Source organism: Odocoileus virginianus, chromosome 5, assembly GCF_023699985.2.
Source record: "Odocoileus virginianus isolate 20LAN1187 ecotype Illinois chromosome 5, Ovbor_1.2, whole genome shotgun sequence".
NCBI classification, from domain to species: Eukaryota; Metazoa; Chordata; class Mammalia; order Artiodactyla; family Cervidae; genus Odocoileus; species Odocoileus virginianus.
The window spans coordinates 39608020-39632128 of NC_069678.1; the positions used below are offsets into that span (position 1 = coordinate 39608020).

Here is a 24109-nt window from a genome sequence, read left to right on the forward strand (position 1 = left end):
TAGTGAGCACTCAGTAATTTGCAAAGAATGCATAGGGCTTCCCTGGTGGCTCAGATGGTAAAGAGTCTGCCTCCAAGGCAGGAGACATGAGTTTGATCCCTGGGTCAGGAAGATCCCCTGGAAAATGAAATGGCAACCCATTCCAGTATTCTTGCCTGGGAAATCCCACAGACAGAAGAGCCTGTTGGGCTACAGTCTATGGGATTGCAAAGAGTCGGACACAACTGAGTGACTAAGCACACACAAAGAATGCATACATGAATGAAGTTCTATGAAAAATAGATAGGGGTATAGGAATAGTATACCCATGTGAATACACACACTCCCTTTGTGATGTGTGTCAAATTGGTGGATCCATGGTGGTCAGAGATACGGTCAAACATTATTTTGCATGTTTTCACAAGAATGTTTTGGAATGACATTAACATTAAAATCAGTGGACTTTGAGCAAAGTAGGTTGCCCTCTATAATGTGCGCAGGCCTTATCCAATCAGTTGAAAGCCTGAAGAAAACCAAAGACTGATTTCTCCTGACCAAGAGGGAATTCTATGAACAGATGGCCTTTAAATTGCTGAATTGACTCTTCCCTGGTCTCCAGCCTGCTGGCTGACCCTGCAGAATTTGAATTTTCCAGCCTCCATAATAACAAATCATGTAGGCCAGTTCCTAAAAATACACACACACACACCACACACACACACTATTGGTTCTGTTCTTCTGACCCATAAACACATAAATATACACAGATTTACTCCATCAGTAAAGTAGGAAACCAATTGGTTCTATCAAACGAGAAGACTTATACATGGTCATGCTCAAATCACTGTCATATAGAGCTTTCAGTAATGCCCTGTGATCTTGACAGAAATGCTCCTTGGCATAAAGGAGCTTTCTGAGTCTGGCTTCCACCCTTCTCCACCTGCATAGCCAGTAGACAACTTGGGTGAGGGTGAGCAGCCTAAATGAGAGCCACACAGTACCGCTTGCTCCACACTATGCCCTGGAGGCCAAGCTCTCTCAATCCCCACACCTTTGCACACCCTAGCTTTACCTTCTGTGTGATATAACAACTCACTGTCTTTTCTCCTGGCTAATTTTTATCCATTCTTCAAAACTCCTCCTAAGATCCCCCACAAGACAAGATTAGATGTCCATTCTATCGCTCATTGCCTCATGACAGTATATCCCCTGTGCGACGGTTGTTGGTTTGCTTCTGTCTACCCATCCCCCACCCCTCATGAGCCTCCATCTTCCTGCGGGGAGAGTCCACCAGTCTTCTCTCTACTCACCCTTGGTCACCTCCTCTGTGCCTGACAGGCAACGAAGACATTACGGGCAATTAGATTAATATACAAAATATTTTAAGAAACTAAACCAAATGGAAGATATGTCACTTATTTGCAGTCTGTGAGAATACAGCTTGGTGTCACCCCAGGGAGATGCAAAGCCAGATTCCAAGAGTATTAAGAATCCACACTAGGGGCCCCTGGCTGGGCAGAGCTCCCTGCGACTTGAAGAAAGATTGCTCAGAGTGAGCACCAGAGGTGGGAAGGACTGCAAATGCCCTCTCAGCTCTGCACTATTTTTCTTCCCAACTTCTCATAACACTAATAAGATGGGAACAGGGTGGAAGTTGTAATGATTAAAAACAGCCAGAGCCTGGACAACCACTTTCTGCTCTCCCATGTCAAAAATGTTCAGCTCTACTTAGGGGAGCAATTTGAGGGCCCATTGGTCTGATTTTTCAACAAACATTGATAGGAAAATGAAATTTACTTTATAGCCATAAACAGACAGCTTAGCTGAAACACATCCAATCCATCAAGGTAGGCTCGCCTGGTTGACAAGAGCTCTCATTAACATCTGTGTCCTCAGTATATGTGTGTGTGATAAGTTGATTCAGTCGCATTCAACTCTTTGCAACCCCATGGACTGTAGTCCACTAGGTTCTTCTATCTATGGGATTCTCAAGGCAAGAATGCTGGAGTGGGTGGCCATGCCCTCATCCAGGGGATCTTGCTGACCCAGGGGTTGAACACGTGTCTCGTGAGTCTTTTGTACTGCAGGCAGCTTCTTTACCACTGAGTCATCAGTGAAGCAGATGGCTCCTAACTGGATGGGATTCAGTTCAGTCAGATTTTAAGGCTGTAGGCTTCCTGGTTCTATCAGTGACTTGCTCTAGAATGTTTATGCTCCTGCTGTTATGTCTCAGTGCCTCAGTTTCAGCATCTGTAAAATAGGGAGAGTCATTCCTGCCACCCACAACAGAGGAGGGTCGTGGAAATACACGAGCTGGCATCTCCAAAGCACTTTGCCTTCCCATTACTTCCTCTCTATGGACCTGAGGTAGGATTATTATTACTGAAAATGTCAGCTATCCTCTGAAAGGGTTATTTCCATCAAAAAGCTTTGTTTAGGAACATTTCATAAAGGAAAAGTGAAAGCGTGCACAATCTCTTTGGAACTAATCATAATTAGCCCCAGTAACAGTTGGGCCATTTTTTTTTTTTTAAGTTCATTTATAGTCAGATTCTACAAAATTGAAAACATCCAACATCTGGGCTGAAAACCTTGTACAAAGCCAGAAAGCCCTCCAAATGGGCATGTGTGGGCTTTGGTGACAGAAGAGCCAGATGTACTTTTTGCCTCAACTACTCTTTTTAACCTTTAGGAAAAAAAAAAAAATTATAATTGAATTTTCATGATTACAAAACCCCTTGATTTTCTTCTCCAATTTTTTAAAACCATCTTTTCTGATTAGTTGTAAATTTCAGACTCTTCAAAACAATCAGAAATTTCTAGAAAAGGAATCTCTTAACAAATGTATAAAAGCATTTGGCGGTCCAGTTGTAACCATGTAAATACTTTTACAGGGACAAATAATAGTTAACATTTATTGTCCCTACATTATGGACAGGCCCTGTTTTAAGCACTTAAGGGGCATTGTCTCATTTAATCTTTTCATGCACTCCGTGAAGTAGATACTATTATCTTCTCCATTTTACAGTTAAGGAATCCAAGAAACAGATAGATTAAGTAATTTGCCCAAAGCACCATTAGTACAGAAAGAAAGCAAAGTATTTTGGTTGCATCTTTATGCTTGAAGGAAATTTTCACTTAATTCAACCTTATTACAGCAAGACTCTAAGACTATCTTTGATATCGTAAACTTATTCCAACCAGATTAAATGCTCTCTGTTCTAGGAAGAGTTGCACAGAGCCTTTAATACAGCTCCCAGAGAGCAGTTTAGGCCCAAGGAAACAATCCTGACTTGAGAATTTGCCCCAGTTTCTACCATCTTTTTGGTATTCTGGGGGAAGAAAACACAAACACACACACAGACACAGACACACACACACACACATCCATAGAAATTTATTTCAGCTATTTGCTAAAGAAAAGCTGTCTTCAGTTGCTGTTGTTTTCAGCATGCCACCCGACAGCATCTAGAAGCTTCCTTGGGGAAGCAAAGGAATTTGCTGGATTGCTAAACAGCCTTAGAAAATCTGCTGGGGACTCCATGCAAGGGCTTTATGAACAAGGATAAAGAGAGTGCATTAGCGTTGCCTTGTTTCACGAAAAAGGGAACACACACAACAAAACTTGATTACAAAATCTCATTTTACAAACTCAAGGTGAGATGTACCACCCTGAGGCAATGGCCCGCCCAGGGGACCTCCACCAGGTTCTAGAGCCTTCTGTTTCCTGAGTAAAAACCTGATTCAACTCCAAGGGCCAGGTTAGATAAAACCAGAAGGGTTTATATGCACAGCATTTAACTTTAAACATTTCTTCATGGAAATTTACAATGCACATCATTTACATATTCAATACCAGTGACAATTTACTTCTCCCATCTGAACAGGGCTTTCAACTATGCCACTTGAACTAAATTAATAAACAGTAATTACAGAATGTTGTGTGAGCTAGCTGTTGATGTTGAGCAGATTCTAATCAACACCTTCTTTTAAGGGCCAATTAAAGCTGAATGTATGCAATATAAACATCTTCGAGTATTTAGACATGAACCACAGAACAAGGTAAAAAAAAAAATTAAAACATGAACAATTAGACTGGGGATGAGCCAGTCAAACCTGGAGAGATGGACCCTTTTCAGCTAATCTCTAAGGTCATGTTAATTTCTTGAAATGATGAGATTTTTGTGAAAAGAGGAGGGGCTCCAAGGACTAGTTAGGCCAAACCCCATCCGTTTTGAGATTTCTCCAACATCTTGTATTATTTTCCATATGCTTTAAGTTTTGTGGCATTTCTTTTTCAATTGCCTCAAACACTTTTCTCCTTAATTCATGTGCATCTCAGCGAAAATTTAATCTCCATATTTCTGACTCATTTGTATATAAATCCTCCAAGTGTTGCTTGGTATTTAAGAAACCTTTCCCTCAGCCCCATCCTTGGCCATCCAGGAGCTACACAAAGCACAGGCCCCTCTACGGGAGCTTACATCCCTAATAAACAGAATACACACAAAACACTAGCGAGAGAAATCAGAAGCTGGGGGGAGAAAAAATCAGCCTCTCAGCATCAATTGTCCTCAGAACCACTTGCCTCTGCTTCCTAACATGGCAGCACCCTGGGCAGGCTTCATGCCTTTAGGAAAGGGAGTGAAAGGGAGACATTCCAATAACAGTAAAAAGTTCTGGATAATGTACAAAACTGCAAAGACCCATGTATGTGGCAGTGAATGGGTTTCTTCAATAGTTGGGAGAAACTGGTAACCATGTTTCTTCCAAAATAGGCATCTCCAAAGGTTGGAATGAGAACAAGGTGCCGTAAATAATACTTTCTACAGAGGAGAAGATGGCATCCATATGAAATGATGAACCTGGTCCAAGTGGGCAGCTGGGGGCACATTTGTGGGCCTCTGACTTGGAACCCTCCCCTTCCCTTTCTACCTGAGCCCCTAAGGCTGCACCTCTACCATGCCCTGCTTCCTTCAGGCTACCTCACTCTTGCTTTCATAGGCGCACAATTCAACCGTCTTTCCTTCCTCATTTCTACTGAGATCTCCCTTTTCTCCCTCCTGGACTTGCCTCAACTCTGACTAGCCAAATCATAACCAATCTCGAGGCTAGCTTCATGCTTCTTTTCTGTAGTGTCTGTCTATCTGCCTCTCTGTCTCTGTCTCTCTTTCTATCTTTCCCCTCCCTCCTATAATTTTTATTGTCTACAATTTAACCATAAATTGCTTTGCTGACTTTGGTTAGTTACCCACTCCATTTGCAGGTATGTTCATCCTTTCTCTTACCCAGATTACAAACTGCCCAAGGACAGAGATTTTGTACTTACAGGGCTTTACCATGGCACTTATCATAGGACTGTTTATATGAGCAAGTGCTAAACGAATATTTGCTGGGTGAATATGAATGAAGCTTTCTTTAAAGTCAACAAAATGAAAGTCTCTGTTTGGATTCAAATATTTCCTCAATAAAATTTGGAAGTATAATGATAGCTTCTGTGCCAGGCATCAAATTTCAAGATAGTTCTTATTCACTAGTCAATAATAGAGAGAATTATGGAGCTCTGGACCCAGAAGGGACAGGAAATTATTTTATCCCATAGTCCTGCCTCTGAAGAGGACTGTATGAAATTTACTCTTGAAAAATAGTTGCTGAGTTTTGCTCTGTGCATAATCATAACCAGAGTAATAACAACAACAACAATAATAATGCTCATTTATTGAGTGCTCATTGCAGGAAAGAAAGGGCCCCCCACTGCTGTCTTTCAAGCCTTTCTGAAGCCTGGAAGCCACATTTCTGTGGGTACAAGGCAGGTGTGCCCATGGACTCATGCCACCAAGGAAGATGCCCAGGCTCTGTCATCTCTCGTCTTTGATACACTGGACCATTTCCTCCCTTATCTCTCGTCACACTCCTACTGGTTCCTTGGACAATCTCAGCTGCTTCCCATAGCATCACCCAAAATTTCAGAAGTAGGAAGTGAGTTCTAGGATGGAATCTTAAGCTCTGTGCCTCTCCTGAGCTTTGGTTTCATATGTCTAATCACATGTAGGTCATCTTCACCTGTGCCACACTGGTGTCATACAGCAACCTCAAACATCATGCGTCCCCAAATTAATCTCTGCTCTTTTGCTTTAAAGCCATCTCTTTTCTCTCTTTTTCTTTATAGATGGTATCAGTACTCATCCTCCCACCTCTACCAAAAATCTGAACTTTAATCCTTGACAATGTGGTGAGGAGGAAAGATGGGATTCGGGAGTCAAAGAGGACTAAATTTGAAACCCGTCTCAGCCACTGATCAGCAGATCTGGGACTGAACAATTTTTTAAATTTCTCTGAATATACTTTCTCACCTGAAAATGGAAATAGATTAAGAAGGCTCTCATATGCTAGACCTTCAAAAATGTTTGTTTCTTTTCTTTCTTTTTCTCTTCCCTCTCCTCCCATTTTTATCCCTTCTTTTCCTTTCCCTTCTCCCTCCACCCTCCTCTCCCCCACTGAAAATCAATCACTGGTCCTGTCAATCAAGCATCCTAGATAACTTCCCTCTTCTCTCCATCCCTGCTTTTATCATCATCTCACTCACAAGAACTCTAAATCTGGTTTTACTGCCTCTATTTCCTCCTACTCTAAACCATCCTGCTCTGAGCAGCCAGTTACATAAATACCTAATTCCCTTATATAAAACCTACCATTCTTTCTCAGTTGCTTCCAAGAGAAAACCCAAACTCCTTGGTAGTGGGGCCAAGAGTTCATGATCTATCCTCAACTTACTTTTCCAGTCTATTTTGTTGTTGTTGTTGTTATTTAGTTGCTAAGTCGTGTCCAACTCTTTTGTGACCCCATGTACTATAGCCTATCCCTTTTCCAAGGGATCGTCTCAGACAGTAAAGAATCTGCCTGCAACGCAGGAGATACGGGTTCGATCCCTGGGTTGGGAAGATCCCCTGGAGGAGGGCACAGCAAACCATTCCAATATTCTTGACTGGAGAATCCCATGGACAGAGGAGCCTGGCAGGTTGCAGTCCACGGGGTCACAAAGAGTCAGACACAACTGAGCAACTAGTATGCACACACATACTATAGCCTGCCAGGCTTCTCTGTCCATGGGAGTTTCCAGGCAAAAATACTCTAGTGGGTTGCCATTTCCTCCTCCAGGGAATCTTCCCAACCCAGGGATCGAACCCTGCATTGGCAGGTGGATTCTTTACCACTGAGCCACCAGGGAAAGCCTGTCTTTGATTTGCTGCATATTAATTACAACATATTGAAGAAAGTGAAGTGCTCAAAGTCTGAGCCTTTAGTTGTACCTTCCTCATATAGCTGTTATAAAGATTAAATGACTGACATAAGACATATAGGTCAATGGAATTGAATTGAGAGTTCAGAAATAAATCCTTACATTTTTTATGGTCAATTGATTTTCTACAAGGATGCCAAGACTATTCAACAGCAAAAAATAGTCTTTCAACAAATGGTCCGGAAACAACTGAATATCCACATGCAAAAGAATGAAGTTGAACCCTTACCTCACATCATATATAAAAATTAACTCAAAATGGAACTTAGACCTCAATATAAGAGGTAAACTATAAAACTCTTAGAAGAAAACATAGGAATAAATCTTCATGGACCTGCATTAGGAAATGATTTCTCAATGACATCAAAAGCATGAGATAAAAGAAGAAATAGATAAATTGGATGACATCAAAATTAAAGAATTTTCAGCTAGCTTCAAAGGACCCTGTGAAAGTGAGAACACAACCACAGAATAGGAGAAAATATTTGCAGATCATATACCTGATAAGGAATTTGTAAAGAATATATAAAGAACTCATAAAACTGAACAGTAAAAGGACAATAAAAAATAACCCAATTTAAAAATAGAGGATTTAAATATGTTTCTTTCTCCAAAGAAACACACAGATGGCCAATAAGCACAAGATGCTTAGCATCATTAATTATTAAGGAAATACAAGTAAAACCCACAATGAGATGCACCTTCGCATCCACTGAAAGTGAAGTCGTTCAGTCGTTTCTGACCCTTTGTGACCCCGTGGACTGTAGCCCACCAGGCTCCTCCGTCCATGGGATTCTCCAGGCAAGAATACTGGAGTGGTTGCCATTTCCTTCTCCAGGGGATCTTCCCAACCCAGGGATCGAACCCAGGTCTCCTGCACTGCAGGCAGACGCTTTAACCTCTGAGCCACCAGGGAAGCCCACATCCAGTAGGATGGGCTAAAATAAAAGACAGGCAGTTATAGTTGGGCAGTTCTTTAAAAAAACTAAGCATAGTTACCACATGACTCAACAATTTAGCTTTTATATAAATATCTATTAGAATAAAAAGTATATTTCCACACAATAACCTGTGCCAATGTTCATAGCAGCATTATTCATGACCGTCAACAAGTGAGAGCTCCATACATGTCCATCAGCTGATGAAGAAGCCAATATGGCATATCAATACAACAGAATATCATTTGACTTAGAAAGAAAATACTGATAGATGCTACAACATGGATGAATCTTGAAAAGATGTTAAGTGAAATAACACAGACACAAAAGGCCACATACTGAATTATTTGTTTGAAATGTTCCAGATGGCAAATCCACAAAGTACAGTAAATCAGTGGTTGCCAGGGGGAGAGGGGTGAGAGAAATAGGGAGTCATTGCTGATAGGTAGGTGTTTCTATTTGGGGTGATCAAAATGTTCTGGAATTAGATAGTGATGATGATTACATAATTCTGTAAGTATATTAAAAGCACTGAGTTATGCACTTTAAAGGAATTGATATATGATATGTGAATTAATCTTAATAAAGCTGTTATAAAAAATTAAAATTAATTTAAAAAAATTTTAGAAGATTACATGAGATACAGTGGCACATAGTGCTTACTCTTATAACAAGAGCCTCTATTGTGGCTATATTATTCTTATTCTGCTGTAATGTCCAAATTGCTTTAACATGAGCTCCTTGAAGATAGGGGCCACAACTTAAAGCTTATATTTTGTTTACTTCTTTGCAGTCCCTGCAAAGATATTTGGCATAGAGAAAAAGATACATACCATAAAACTGTAGACAAATTAAAATGAATTAGTGAGTGAGCAAGTGAGGTTTGTACAAACATTTTCAGCACCTCTATATTACACTGGACTTTGGCCAGTACAATCTGCAAGAATGCTAACCGTTCCAAGGACCCTCCATGCTATTTACATCCCTGACCTTAGAGGGAGAGATAATACGTAGCAATCAGAGAAGAGTGAATCCTGGTGACAATCCTTCAGGCCTTACTAGGCATGACCGTTTCACTGAGTTCCTATCTGTTGTCCTGGTTTAAAGTTCTTCAGAAATCAACAAAGCCAAATTTCAGAACACAGAAAAATCTCAGAGCTAATGAAAAGCCAAGTTTTTATTTATTTTTATTCTAAGTCATAACTTTCTCACAAAAAGTTGCCAACTGCTCCTTCTGAGCTCTACTGAGATAATATAAGTTGTAATTTTATAATTCCAGTCTCTTTTTTACACAGGATTCCACTCTCTCTTCCTGCGCCAATGAGAGATTGGCAATCAGTCATGGAATATTTCCAGCCAAGTCTGGATATGACCTAAAAATCCATCCTAACACAGTATTCTGAGAATAGCAACCTGTTAGACTTACCTTAGCTGTATAATGCATGTGTGCGTGTGTGCTAAGTCGCTTCAGTTGTGTCCAGCTCTTTGTGACCCATGAACCATAGCCCACCAGGCTCCTCTGCTCATGGGATTCTCCAGGCAAGAATACTGGAGTGGGTTGCCATGCCCTCCTCCAAGGGATCTTCCCAACCCAGGCATCGAATCCCTGTTTCTTACATCCCCTGCATTGGCAGGCAGCCAACTGGGAAGCCCAGCTGAATAACAAATCACCCCAAAGCTAAGTGACTTAAAATAACAACTATTTCTTTTGTTTCTCACTGTTCTGTGGGCTGACTAGGCCCAGCTAGATGTTTCTTCTACCCTATGTCATGATGCTTGGGTCACGTTATCTGAAAGCTGAACTGGCGAGACTGTTTATGATGACGCGTGCTGACAGCTGGTGCTGGCTGTCTGGGGGCAGTTCAGCTGGGCCATCAGCTGGAAAACCTCAGTTCTTCTCTTCCTGACTCCTCTGTATCTGGTTAAAGCATATCAGAGGAGCAGCCTCGATTCGAGGGAAGATTTCACAATGGTGTGACTACTAGGAGGAGTGATTCATTGAGGGACTCCATGTAACTAGCTAACACACAGTCTATAGGAACTGGAAAGGAAGATGAATTCTGTTTGCCATTCCTGAGCCTTTTCTATACTTACCTGTTCTAGTCTGAAGCACGCCACAGCTCGAAAACAGATGTGTGACAGGACACAGTAGCATGCTATGTGAATGTCCTTCTTCCCCTCCCTTCACCACTAATCTCCACATACCACTTGATGGACTCCTGTAACCCAGTAGTGTTTGCAGTGCTTCTTCCACTCGTTGCCCATAGAGCTTTGAGAGAAAAACCATTTCAGATTGCCTCAGCCGAACCTCTGTTATCAATAGCAGTTCCTATTTCTGGAAGGCCAAGTGTTTTGCTCCAAAAATGCAGAGCAGAGACACAAGATAACCCCCTACCCAGAGACGGGGACCACTTGGGTCTCATTTGCTCTGGGGTAAACGGCAACTGAAAGCTGGAAACTTGGATAAGACAGAAGGGACACTGAGACTATTTCGGCCAAAAGGGACCTTGCCACAGAGTTAGTGAATGGACTGCAGGAGTCTGTGAACCTCCAAAATTGCAGGTAAAATTTTGGATGTCTGTGTTTTTTTCTGGAAAAAAATCTATATTTCATCAGATGTTTTTTAACTGAGCTATAATGGACATAGCATTATATTAGTTCCAAGTGTATAACATAATGATTTGATATTTGTATATATTGAGAGCGGTCACCACAATAAGATTCCCTGGTGGTTCAGACAGTAAAGCATCTGCCCGCAATGCAGGAGACCCGGGTTCAATCCCTGGGTCAGGAAGATCCCCTGGAGAAGGAAATGGCAACCCACTCCAGTACTCTTGCCCAGAAAATTCCATGGATGGAGGAGCCTGGTGGGCTACAGTCCATGGGGTCTCAGAGAGTCGGACACGACTGGGCGACTTCACTTTCTTTCACCACAATAAGTCCATCCATTGCCAATAAGTTAACATCCATCACCATACACAGTTACAACTTTTTTTCTTTTAATGAAAACTTTCAAGATCCAGATTATTAAAGGGAACTCTATATTTTGGAAAAGGCTAAGAACTTGATCTCACATAGAAATATGTGGTACTTTCCCCATCACTCAAAAGGCCAACTTACAACTTAGCTGAAACCACATCTTCCCACCTCAGATGCAGAAGTGTAGGTTTGATCTGTCATACACATCACAGTTAAGAGCAATGCGGCTGTATTATTCTCCAGTGCCTGGTCTTTTTCATGCCTCTGCTTCTGTCCCCTTGCCCTGGTTTTCGTTCCCTCTCCATATCCTTCCACTCATCTAGTGACTCTGTTTTTAAAATATTTTAACCATATCCCCGGGCATGATATTACCTTTTCTAACATTAAATGGGCTATGATAGATAGGATTTTACAACTGAAAGACATTGGATTACCTTCTACCCATAGGGTAACTCAGTCGAGATAAGAACTAGTAGATTATGGAGAAAAACTAGTGCACACTCCTGAGTGCCCTTTGACTCACTCAGAGGTATGTTTTCCCTTTAACAACCATAAGGGTAGAGATGACATGTCATAGTATATTGCTTTGATTATATTACTCCAGTGGTTTCTTTCATCACTGTGGAAGTACAAAAATTTCCCCCTTTAGTTTACAGTTTTCTTTTCCTTATTGTGTATATCCCAAATGCAACCAGTAGAGGGGAAAGGGTTGACTGTCCCATTATACTGAATGATGGAGTTTCCTTATATGGAAGCACCCACTCACAGATATCATCAACTATTCTTGCCAACTCAATTCAACAAGCAACAAATGAGCCAGGCACTCCTCAGATGAGTATAAAGAGGAAGAAAAAAATTTTCTGCCCTCAAGTTGCTTGTAGTCTAGTGAGAGAGACAAATGTGAACATAGGTAAATAGGAAGAGGAGAAGGCAGTGGAGAATTAGACTCAAGTGTTAATATCATCAGAGTGAAAGTAGAACAAGGAATTTATTCTTATCTCCCTCTTCCGCCTTCAACTCCTTCTAGGATCTTCTGCTCTTGATAGTTCTCCCTTGTTGCTTTTCTTAAATAAAGAAACCAAAAGAGTAAGAAGTAAAAAGGGGAGAAGAGCCTCTCACTCCAACGTCTTGTCTTTTTTCCTCCCAAGCATCTGTCTTCCTCCTTCTGTTCCTTGGCCCAGGGAGTAGACATTGGCCCATTGTGGTCTTTCCTGCTCTAGCTTTAAGTCTCATCCTACATCGCTTCACCCTTCAGGCCCCCTTTGGCTCAAGAATCTGTGCTGATCGGCTCACATGTCTACTCTCTGTGCTGGGCCTTAGTGACACAAGGATGAATCCAATCGCCATTCAGAGCTTGTTTACAAAACTCTCCTTCTCCTGGGGATCTATCTCGCCTCCATCTTATGTTCCTTTTTTATTTCTCCCACTCTCTCTCCTTGGACTATTTTTATTTCTATCTCAAGTGCTGTTAGAGGCCTCCTATGAGAAGGAAATTATCTATAATGGAACAGGAACATTAAAAGCCTCAGTTTCCTTGGAAATTATTGAACTCATGAGGGGTTCACATTAGGTTTTGAATTTTGAGAACTAAGTTATAAGAAATTTTGTTTTTCTAACAAAATTATTTTAACACTTGCTCTTTCTAGCTCTTCTTCAGATATTGTTCTTAAACCTCAAGCTGTTATAATTTTCTGCAAGCTCCAGTCAATGCCAGATGCTGAAGGAAAGCCTCAGATTCCTGAATGTGAACTAAATCTGTCCCAGGTAGGAAGCCTGAAGTAGCTGGTACCCACATCTGTGTGTGTCTATGGGACAAGGAGCGGCTGAGAGGACTCAGCTGGTCTATGTGGTCTGCTGGGGTGTGGCACAAGCTCAAGAGACCACTAAGAAGAGTTATCAGTTTTCACTCATTCATTTATTCACATAAATCCATTCTGAGTACCTACTATGTATTAAGCACTAAGAGGGATGTTGGGATTATAAATTGAACAAGACAGACACAGTTCCTTCTTTGATGGACTCTTTAGTCCAGCTGGGAATATGAACAATCAAATACACACTGGAATTCTAATAAGGTGTCCTGCACGTTATGACCATGTGCCTGGCCCTGTGCTAGGTGTGCTGTATTTCTTATCTTTACTTAATGTTCCTAACATTTCTATGAGCTCGGGCTTCCACCATAGCTCAGTGGTAAAGAAAAGTGAAATGTTAGTCTCTCAGTAGTAGTGTCTGACTCTTTGAGACCCCATAGAATGTAGCCCGCCAGGCTCCTCTGTCCATGGAATTCTCCAGGCAAGAACACTCAATCTGTCTGCAATGCAGGAGACTCGAGTTCCATCCCCGGGTACGGAAGATCCGCTAGAGGAGGAAATGGCAACCCACTCCACTATTCTTGCCTGGAAAATTCCATGGGCAGAGAAGCCTGGTGGGTTACAGTCCATGGGGTTGCAAAACAGTCAGACATGATTAAAGCAACTGAGCACACACACATATGAGCTAAGCACTATTATTCCTCCCTCACTTTACATTGGAGGAGACTAAGACAAAGTAGCAAAATAAGTCACCTCAAGTCATGGAGCTCTGAACCCTGTTCTGTCTGACTCCACAACCAACACCGCACCATCTCACATAAAACCAGAAAGTGGCACCACGCTGATGTCATAAACCCACTGTTGTTAGGACCCGAAAGGATAAAACAAAGCAGCCTTTGCAATGTCTCAAGCTACTCGTCTGCAAGGTGGTCTCTTAGGAGAATTAATAATAAAATAACAACATTCTTTCAAAAGGTTATTCTCTATGACCCAAACTGTTTTCTAGTTCTAGGAGTGAAAAGAATCTCTGCAAAATGAATAAAAATGATAAAAGAATTGTTTTAAAAGAAGATTCTCACTCATTTTCACAAAGGCTGTATTCATATTTCCAGGGCTTTGTCAGAAACTCAAGGCTAAAAAGAAAAAATAAAGTTTAGCTCCCCTTCTTAAGAGGAAAAAAGAGAAAGAAGAGACTATACATAAAAGCACAGTTTAAAAATTCTATCTCCGGCCAAGGTTAGCAGACTGCCCGGGTCTAGACAACCCCACTGAAACCCAAAATTTGTAAATGCCCCATGGCTCACTCCCTGGAGTGTGAGGGGACGAATTCCCACAGCTGTTATCACCATTTAGCAGCTCAGAGGAAAGCAGCTATTCTTTGACTTTTCCTGGGAAGATTTCTTTTACTAACAGAAAAGAATAAAAACTTAATTCTTGCAAAAAAAAGAGGTCTTGAGAAAGTGGACCTAAAAAAATAATCCACTCTGACAAAAGTTGCTTCATAAAGAATTTTCCGCTGCACACGTATTTGTAGTTGTACATGATATCTTAACTGGTGCATAGACTGCTTATAGGAATGCTCATATTCTGGTTCCAGCTTTGGAATAACCAACATGATGGGGTTTTGCAAGTCATTTCACTTCCCTGGGCCTCAATTTCCTTTTTCTATAAAATGAGAACATTTGGACTTTATACTTTTTCAGCTGTAATACCCTGTGACTGTGGCCCATGAACCCAAACTAGATAGTTGCTTATCCTGATGATCTTTCCAACAGATGCATTCCCATGGGAAACCAGACTCTCTGAGCATTTATAGCAAGCCATATTTATATCAGTGGGTGGTCACCCAGCTTTGATGGCCTCCTTCATGCCAAGAGAAGTTTGAGATAGGGAAAAACTCAAGAGAAAGTTAGAGTGAAAAATGGTTTGAGTAGCTTTCTGACCTGGAAAACAATGAGGTTCATATCAACTGAGTCTAAGGGTGAGGAAACTATATATAATGATCTATGTCATGAGGATGATAATTTTAAGGTATCAATCCTCTGTATACATTTTACCTCTTCTTCTAAACTATGCTTCATAGCAGCCACTCTATATATTGATCACAAAGGATGTAGAGAAAAATGAATGTCACTTCAGGCAGGAGGAAGTAATGCTGTGTGTTGGGGGGAGGGGGAGAAGGAGGGGTCCTCCCACCAGAGTGAAAAGGAAAATTAAAATCTGTCCTTCTATCCCCCTGTGGGTTGTGGAAAGCATAAGGGGACAAAGGGAGAGGATAAATGATGAGTCACACATGCTGTGAACAGTTTCTCTGAGCCAAAGTTCTTCACAGTCAGCCACTGCTGCACCAGTTACTACAAACTTAGCAGCTTAAATCACGTGCATTTATTATCCCCACAGGGTCTTTCCTTAAGCATCTTACGAGGCTGTAATCAAGATGTCACAAAGCTGTGTTCTCATCTGAAGACCTTCTGAGGAGTAATTCACTCAGGATTCTTGCTTCTTATTGACACTTATAGACCCTCCAGCCCACCAGATTCTAGAATTCACCCACAATTCCTAGAGTTCATCTATAATTCCCTGCCATTATCAACATGGCCACGGCCATTTCATCAAGTCAGCAAGAAAAGCCTGTAGAATGATCTACCAGCAAGATGAAGTTTTATATAATGATATACAATCACAGGGCTGCCCACCCACATGCAAGAAGAGGAGGTTACACAAGGGCATGAAAATCAGGAAGTGGGGATCATAGGAGGTCACTCCAGAGTCTGTCAGCCACAAATACCAAAAGCAAAGAGGCCCTTGTCTGAATCTCCCAGGAGGGATTGTCTTAGAGTATGGCCTCCACCCCACGCCAGCATATGATGGCCACAGCAGAGCAAAATCATGGTTAAGCTTTGAGAGAGACTGACTTACATTTCCTGGAGTTTCCCTTCTTGTATAGAAAGTGTTCAAAAGTTCCTGGATGCTCTAGAGAAGGAACTGAAAGTGACTGACTTATGGGGCAGTTAGTTACCGGAGGAGTCCGCAGGGCAGAGCAGAATGGCCCTGTGGACAAGGGCAGCCAGGCCGGGAAGCAAGGGGGGAATCACAGCTAGACCTTGGAGGGCTACACAGCACCAGCTGGGTCAAAAGAGGGGCCCTCAGGCCAATACCAAGCTAAGAGAGAAGAATCTCAGGTTTCCAACGGCAGATGCCAGCTGAGCAAGCGCTAACAATACAGGGAAAAGACAAGATCCTACAGGGCCGGTGAAGACTCAGAGAGAAGCCAAGGGCCTGCACGAAGACGCTGGGATCATGCCCCACTGCTACAGCAACAGAGACGCCCCCACCTCCCTTCTTGAGGAGGAAGATTCTGAAAACCTGAGCATTTACCTGAAAGAGATCATTTTAAACCAAAGGAGATTGACATATTGTTAATTGGCTCATTTAAAGTTCACATTTGTTTCCCTGCTTACCCCAGGGCTGAAGGTTCTTGAAAAAAATTCAGTCAGTTATAGAGAAATAAAGAAATTACACTTTCTTTGTACAATTGGATCGTGTGAGTAAATTTGTAATCTTGCTACACCTGCTATGTAACAGACACTATACACATGTTTTCATAGCATTCTCCCACAATCCTATGAGGTAAGTGTTATTATATTCCCATTTTACAAATGAAGTTCAAACTCTGAGAGGTTAAGTAATTTACGCAAGGTCACACAGCTGGTAAGTGGAAAAGTTTGTGTAGAACCCAGAATTGTGTGACTCTAACTCTTATGCTCTATTCACTGTACCTCTGGGCTGGAGTAAACCAAGTCCTGTAACAAGCATTCCCCAAATCTCAGAGGCTTTGCACAATAAAATTTTGGTTCTCGCTCATTTCACAGTCCAGTGCAGGTTGGTGAAGGAGGGTTTGCTCTGCATAGTCTTTGGGAGACTCAGACTTTTTCCATCCTCTGGTTCCACCCTCTTCTAAGCTCTCAGCATCCTTTCTATTCAGCCAGAAAATATAAGAGGAGAAACCACTGAGGGTGTGTAGGGTGATTTTATGGGTCAGCCTAGAAATGGCACACATCACTTCTGCCAACATCTATAGGCCAGAACTCAGTGATATGATGCCACCTAACTGCACAGCAGGCTTCCCAGGTGACTCTGTGTACAGCCAATGCAGGAGACTCGGGTTTGATTCCTGAGTCAGGAAGATCCCCTGGAGAAGGAAATGGCAACCTACTGCAGTATTCTTGGTGGAAATCCCATGGACAGAGGAGCCTGACAAGCTGCAATTCGTGGGGTCACAAAGAACTGGACACGACTGAGTGACTGAGAACGCATGCGCACCCGCAAACTGCACAGCAAGCTTGGAAATGCATAGGTGTGTGGCTAAAAGATGAAGATGTGGGATTTGTGAGCACATAGGATACTTTGCCACAATCCCATAAACTCATAACCTAAAAGATGTGTATGAAATCTTTCCCATCTCCTTCACTTCAGAAGAGCCAGATTTTCCCATCATTATCTCTGAAGGTCAAATTCAGAAAATTAACTTGATAATAAAATGTTAAAGATAGTAGATGCAGCCAGAAAACTTCACATGCATCTTCATGATACTCTAAATTTTGCATGAGAATTTTGCAGTGAGTTATCTATGATCTCTTTTGGTTTTATATAAAGGAATCCAGAAGCTGAGGTCCATGAGTGACATGTCCTCTGAGTTGTCTGTAGAAAGAAAGTGAGCAGTGGTTTATTCTAGTTGCTTAGTAAAACCCTAGCATAACTTACGTTTATGATGTGAATATGGCCTGGGTGCTCGAGTTCCTGAGGGAGGTTGTTTTACTATAGTCTTGGAATGAATGGCCCTAACTGACTGGATTTAAGTCACTCAGAAAACTGAGAAAAATATATTTAAATCGTAACTGAAGTTACCATGTCATATTGAATTTTGGATTCTGGGAACTGATAGGCACAAGAAGAGTGCTTATTAATTTGATCTTGCCAAGAAATTTCTTTTAATGATATCTATAGAAAAATGAGCTTAGAAAATGTGTCTTTGGCTGGGATAACAACAATACTTTCAAAATCACTGATGTTCTGGAATAATGTAATGCCTGATAAATGCAGAGATAGGACAAATAACTATCCACTTGGGGATGGTTGCCATGTGTTCCTGACTTAGGATGAGATCAGTGACATTGCAGCCGTGGTTTCCGGTGTCCTTCAAATTTTGATGAAGGAGCTGAAGAAGGCTCATAGAGGCAGAGCAGAGGGTACAGGAAGGGCACTGGTCCACCATCCTTAGTTCAGACTCAATAGTTCTGTCTGGGGCTCTTGTACAAACTGAGTTACCATATAAAATCTGAAGAAAGAATACTAAGGTTAAAGAAGTTGGTAAACCAATGTACTAAACCATGGGACTTGCTTGGGCATTACATGTGGCAAGAGTAATTCTGCCTGTCTCTCTGTTCCTGAGAAGGAAGCAAATGAGTAGGTGATGGTGGTTAATTCAGAGTCTATCTTTCTCAAAGGCATTTCGGAGAGTGGAAAGAGTATAGACTTTAGAAGCAAACAGACCTGAGATCACAATATGGACCTTATTAGATATAAACAGTAATATACTGACCTGATGGGATGGTTATGAGGAATATGGATGATCACAGATTTAAGGGGAGGCTATATAATGCAGTGGTTAAGAGTATGGTGTCGAGCATTGGACTACCTGATTCTAGGTGCTGCCTCTATCTGGGTAACTTTGAACGAGTTAGTTAACTTCACTGATCCTCCATCTTCTCATTTATAAAATAGATTTAATAATAGTACTTAAAAGCTTCTTATAAAGATTAAATGAAGTCTGTAAAGCGCTTAGCACGGGGCCTGGCATATAATAAGTTCAGTGATGACAATTCTTACAAATAATTTTTCATTTAAAGTCCCAAGCATAGATCCAGATACACAGAAGACAATAAATCATAGCTATGACAATTTTAACACAATGCTTCCCCGTAGAAAATGTAAAAACAAAGTGAAGAAAAAGGAAGGGGACATAGGTTGCTAATAAAGACTGAAGGAGTGATTTTTTTTTTACAAAGTTAAGAATAGGTAGAAAAATTGAATGAGTAAATAAACAAAAGAATGGGGTTATTCATGGGATTAGAGACCATGGATAGACACACCTGGGGCCAATTTCATGCTCAGATATAGGTGTTACCGCATAAGAGGAAAAGCTGAGAGCTCCAATATGACTCACTGGGCCTCATCCCAGAAGCACGGCACTGCGTTCAGACAGGAGCTATAAAATGCACATGACACTCGGAAGCCAGCTAACGCATCATCACGTTACCAGCTTTTCTAACCCAGTCCACCCGTATCCATACCCCTTGGGGACGACCATCCAGCCCAGGACCAGATGTAGGCAGACAGCCAGCACAAAGGCCAAGGAAGAAGGCAATGCTCTAGCTGGGGCTTTTTCTTTTCAAACCAACTCCCACATATCATTTAACAGGAAAGTGTATGGTGTCCAGTTGTGCAAGGTTCTGCATTAAACAGAAAAAGAGAATAGCATATATGTTAGTATATAGCTCCTGCCCTCAAGTACCTTGGGATCTAAGACTTGTCAGACAACCCTTTTTCTAACAGCCCTTCCATTGGGTGGTAAGATCAGAAGGCAATTTTGTCAACTCACATTTTATCTTCTTAATATAAAAGCCAATTCCTTCAAATTATCCATTAGAGGCAAAAGAGAAAGGAAAAAAAAAAACCTACAGTAACTTCTGCAATTTAAACTAGTTAATTTCTCAAATGAAATTAGATCTTAGATATGAAATCATTTGGAAAAGAACTTCTATTTTAAGTAATTTCATTCTATACCTTTCAACCCCAACGGATGCCACTATTTCACAAAACCTCATGCTTGTCTGGCTTCTAATACAACCATTCAAATTGAGGAGAAGTCTGGGACTAATAGCAGGACAGGGTTTCCTTCCAGTTCTGAAAAGAAAGGGGCAGGACAAGGGTGAACTATAGCTGGGTCAATCCCTTTAACCTAAGCAAATAGATCTTTGTGGGTGAATGCTCAGGATTTGAGATATTAATACAGAAAAGTTATCTGGAGGCTAGATGAACCACCCATCTCCAAAATGCTTGAGTACAAAGACCATATCTCCCAACAAAGAAGTGATTACATTTTAATCTGTCTTTAATAATCAAGGTCATCATAATAAACATAAATTGCCATATATGGTATTTTTGTGGAAGCAAATATCAATAGCAGACATGTCAGACATTTGACAGAGAAGGCAGTAGCACCCCACTCCAGTACTCTTGCCTAGAAAATCCCATGGATGGAGGAGCCTGGTGGGCTGCGGTCCATGGGGTCACTAAGAGGTGAATACGACTGAGCGACTTCACTTTCACTTTTCACTTTCATGCATTGGAGAAGGAAATAGCAACCCACTCCAGTGTTCTTGCCTGGAGAATCCCAGGGACGGGGGAGCCTGGTGGACTGCCGTCTATGGGGTCGCACAGAGTCAGACACGACTGAAGTGACTTGGCAGCAGCAGCAGCACCAACAGACATATGCACTCATAGAGGTTAGGATTGTGCTTCAAATTCTGACTCGATCATTTACTACCTCTGTGACCTTGACTCAACTCTGCACCTCAGGTTAACAATCAACAAAATAGCAATAATAACATCACTTATCTCAGAGGGGTAAATTTCAATGATTGGTATAATTCTGGTAAACAACTTAATATAGTATCCAACACATAGTCAGCACTTTTCCTCAGTTATCATTATTGTCAGACAAAGCAGCATAAGTTGTTTAAAAAAGCACCATTATCTCTCTTACATCTCACCTTTCTGACCCTGTCCAGACCCTTGAGATATGAAAAAGAAACATTTTCTACATAAGCAGCTATGAACTACTTCTCTAAGATCTCAGAATCCACTGGACTTGATCTTAAGCCCACTGCTAGCCATATGACCCTGACAAGATGCTTAACCTCTATAAGTCTCAATTTACTCATCTGTAATGTAGGGATAGTACCAATAACTTTTCAGGAAGAATTTGTATTGATGAAATGAATTTCTACACTAGGGCATTCAGCACAGTCAATACTATTAATATTAATGTTATTACAGTAATAAGCTTTACCTCTCTGGCTTCAGGATCCTTTTCTCTAAAAGAAAGGACTTAGAGTAGATTAACCCTAAGATCCCCATCAGCATTAATGTTTTTTAAATTTCTAAATCTATTGCCACTTGACAGATGCAAACACTGAGTCACAATTCACAGATGACAAATGCAATGGTTTCCCAGACCATTACCCTCATAACTAGACTCTGAATACTTTATCCTATTTTAATTTATAGGCCTACCAGAGGCCTGGGCCTTTTGAATGTTCAGCTGGAATGTTAATTATGGGAAATTCCAGAATTCGTGGCCTAGAGACAAGTTCTCATTTACTCTGTTCCCTGGCACTGGGTACCTTCTTGCCTTGCCTTCAGAACACCAGCTTACTTTCCAAAGCACATGAAACCCAAGCCAGATGGCAATGCCGCCTGGTCCTCGCTGCCCCGGGCCCTTCCAGCCCTGCCAGTCCTCAGAGCCCCATCCCCGAGCTTGTGTCTCTGCTTCCCACCCCTTCCTCACTCCAACCCCAACTCGCAAAGGTGGCTCTAAAGAAAGCCTTCTTTTATACAACTTCCAGAAACACATTCTAAACCCTTTTCTGGGCCTGAGCCAGTACTAACCAGGAAGAACTACAGGTTCGCTTGTTCCTTATCAGATTTAAACACCATCTACTTGTTGGAAAGAAATCATTTTTTGTTTGCCCAAGTTTCGCTTTGCTCATCTCAAAGGCAGTGGCGTTTCGCACACTGTGACTGCACTGCATCAGCTGACTCACTCGGCAGCTTGTTTGAGGTTCCTCCCAGCTCCAGGGGATGGATCACAAAGCCTGCGCTCCTGGAGGCACTGACTGAGCTGGGTTCCTGTTTGGCCTGCTCTGCCGCCTGACTTCAGACGTGAACGTGATCTGAGAAAGGCTGTGGCTGCGCTGTGATGAGAGGCTCTACACCTCTGCTCAACAACGGCAGGCTCGAGCAGACTGAGGTGCTGGGCGTTTAAAGAGGAGTGAGGGACCAGTAGTAGTCAGAAGGTGAGAAAACAAACTAACAAAAGACCCTCAACCTTCCAGCTCCCTGACTCACCATATTCTTCTAAGTAGTGATCTTCAAGCCCCAAGGGTAATCTTGAGGGGTAGGGTTATTTTCAAGGGCAGAGGCACTAATTAACCCTGGTGGGTGGATCAATGGGGAGACAGGGATCAGCCATCGCACACTCAGTTCCTTCAAGTGAGGAGAGGATGGGAAGGCAGATGTGTGCACCAAGCTTGCCCCAGAATGAACTGAGTGATTGGTGCCTTAAGAAACCCATGGATGACTTTCACAAATCCTTTCAGTTTACCTTCATTTTACACGGGGCGGGGAGGGGGTGGAAATGAGCAGGCATTCAGGGATCAAAGAATTTTTTTTTAGGTTATACGGTCAGTTCAGCTTAAGAAAGGATAGGATGGCTAGCTCCTGAACCCCCACACACACCTCTCCTTAGGAGGTCACTGTGTGTCTGCTCCGAGCAGGTCAAGAATCATCAGGGCTTGGGGCATTGGCCTGGCATGAGCAGGTGGGCCTGCTTACCTTCCTTCCTGCGGGAAATCCATCCCCTCAACAAGTGAAAGAGCATTTTGCTAGGATACCAGCCAGAGTCTTGGAAGCCTTCATTTTTCTCCTCCAACAACTCAACTCCCAGAGAGTCAAGCCATCTGCCTAGTGTAGCAGAAAGCCATGTCCATTTTTATTTGGAGCTATTTAATACGTATTAGCAACATGCCAAGCACTGTTCCATGATCCCCAAGAGCCTTCCTCCCCACTTTGGACTGATTTATGCTAAAACAATTACATACCCTGGAGCTTCACTCCAACGCCAGCTGTGAGGTTCACCCCACGGGACCCTGTGATAAGTCAAAGTGGGAGATCTGCCTCTCCTTGGCATTTCTCAGATTAGGCACCCTGGGTGACCTCCAAGGCAGATCAACTCGTTGTCGAGTTTGCAGGACACGCATCAGGCATGGCTGAGGTTTCGGTGCTCAGTAGTGAGAAGTGAGAACACAACCCTCAAAGTTCACCCAGTTCAAGAGAAACCAGCTCCCCAACTCAAAGGCACTCTCTGGTCCCAGTGGGGAACATTGATGGAGGCCCTGGGCCCTCGAATACTATTAAGGCAGAGGCCACTCCAGTTCACCTGTGCATTTCTACTCCTGCAGTGTGAATCAGGTGCATGTCAAGAATCAGTTGTGCTATTTCTTAGACTCCTCACTTCAAATTTCCTTGTTGATGTAATTATGAATTGTGGTCATTATTATGTAACCTGATGAAATATGAACCCCCCCAAAAAAAGGTTGTTTCTATGAAAACAAAGTAAAATTATCTGGGAAGAAGCGGTAAGGGCAGTTACTAAAAAGAATTACCGCCTAATGAGGTGTGGGCAAGACAACTGTAAAGGACTGGGGCAAAAGAGTAAAAATCCACAACGGTTCTGATTCAGACTGCTTCACAGGGGTCTTTCAATCGGCGTCACACGTTGAAGGAACCTCAGCTGGAAATCACAGCTATTGGGTTGCGGGAGTGACCCATACAAAATGGTGAGGGAACTCTAGCCGGTGGACTTCTATTCAAAGGAAGAGCCTTGGCCCTATATATTGTTTAAAAAAAAAAATGTACTTAAAAGTACATATATCACGTTAAGATAAAATTAAAACATTCAAGGTATAAATGTATGTTTGTCTGTAATTCTCCTCTCTAACTGATTTTTTCAAGTAACCAACTACTGGTCTGAAAAGAGAGCTTCTGTTGTACTAGGAGATAAATATACCAGCTTACAAATGGTCTAGAGAATGAATCAGACAAAAGAATGTGCCACCACAAACCTGAAAGACTTTTACCTCCTTAATAAAGGGGTCTTCTTTCTTTCATTCCTCCCTTGGCTCCATCGTTGAGTTTACCAGTATCCTGACACACCTCTGTGAAGATCGCATAGCAGGCACTGGGAATGTGGCCAAAAG

General features: G+C 42.0%; 1 long non-coding RNA gene across 1 annotated transcript in view; it reads left to right on the forward strand.

The window, feature by feature from the left end:
- The window catches only part of LOC139035055 (uncharacterized), a 29546-nt gene extending 13004 nt beyond the window's left edge, over positions 1-16542 (forward strand). Inside the window, exons 2-3 of the long non-coding RNA XR_011487568.1 lie at positions 12843-12960; positions 15408-16542. This is a non-coding gene — a long non-coding RNA (uncharacterized lncRNA). The remainder of the gene's footprint in view (positions 1-12842; positions 12961-15407) is intronic.
- The last annotated feature ends 7567 nt before the right edge of the window (positions 16543-24109 follow it).